Raw genomic sequence first — 1048 nt, 5'->3', positions numbered from 1 at the left:
TCAAGGTGTGGATGAAGGACCAGCACATCACATCCCTGTCATGGCCGCCCAATCTCCAGACCTGAACTCCAGTGGAAACCTCTGGAATGTACTCAAGAGGATGATGGATAGTCACAAGCCATCACACACAGAAGAACGGCTGACATTATTGTACCAGGAGCAGTGTGAGGGACTGGAGGAAAGCTGCCAAGACGCAGGAAAGCTGTGATTAACAATCATGGTTATTCCACACAATATTGATTTCTGAACTCTTCCTGAGGTAAAACATTAGTATTGTTGTTTCTAAATGATTATGAACTTGTTTTCTTTGCATTATTTGAGGTCTGCAAGCACGGCTTTTTTTGTTATTTTGACCATTTCTCATTTTCAGAAAATACTAAATGTATTGCTTGGAACTTCGGAGACTTGTTGTCAGTAGTTCATAGAATAAAAGAACAATTTACATTTTACTCAAAGATATAAAGAGAAAATCAGACAAACTGAACATTGTGCAGCGGTCTCTCCATTTGTGCCAGAGCTGTATATGGCGGTTCCATGGAGCCGTCTGCCATGATGTATACGGCCTGACTGACCCGTGTGTACGTCACCCACAGCCACCACACTGACAAGCACACCGCCAGAGTCAGCTATCACACCGCTGAGGTAAACTGAAAGGCGAACTCTGATTGGTTGCCATGGCTAATGCAAGTTGAGCTCTGGTAACTAGGGTAAGTGAAAGCTAAGCTCTGATTGGTTGCTGTTAAATGACAGCCGAGCGCTGATTGGTTGGTTTGTTAAATAATAGCTGTTCTCCGATTGATTGCGTTGGTATATGTAAGCTGAACGCTGATTGGCTTTAAGGCGAATGACAGCTAAGCGCTGATTGGTTGCTCAGACGAGGTCTTCATGTCAGGCCCGGTCCTGCAATCACGACATAGACAGAGGGCAAATACTCCGCCAGGGGGCGCTGTACGTCACTGTCAGGGGAGGACAGGACGCGTTGTCATCTGACTACTGCACACAGCTACACGACTCTGTTATTAACGCGCCTCTTTCGTTACGCATGCGC

Source organism: Ranitomeya variabilis, chromosome 2 (assembly GCF_051348905.1).
Source record: "Ranitomeya variabilis isolate aRanVar5 chromosome 2, aRanVar5.hap1, whole genome shotgun sequence".
In the NCBI taxonomy this organism is placed as follows: domain Eukaryota; kingdom Metazoa; phylum Chordata; class Amphibia; order Anura; family Dendrobatidae; genus Ranitomeya; species Ranitomeya variabilis.
Note: the sequence above shows the minus strand (reverse complement) of the source record.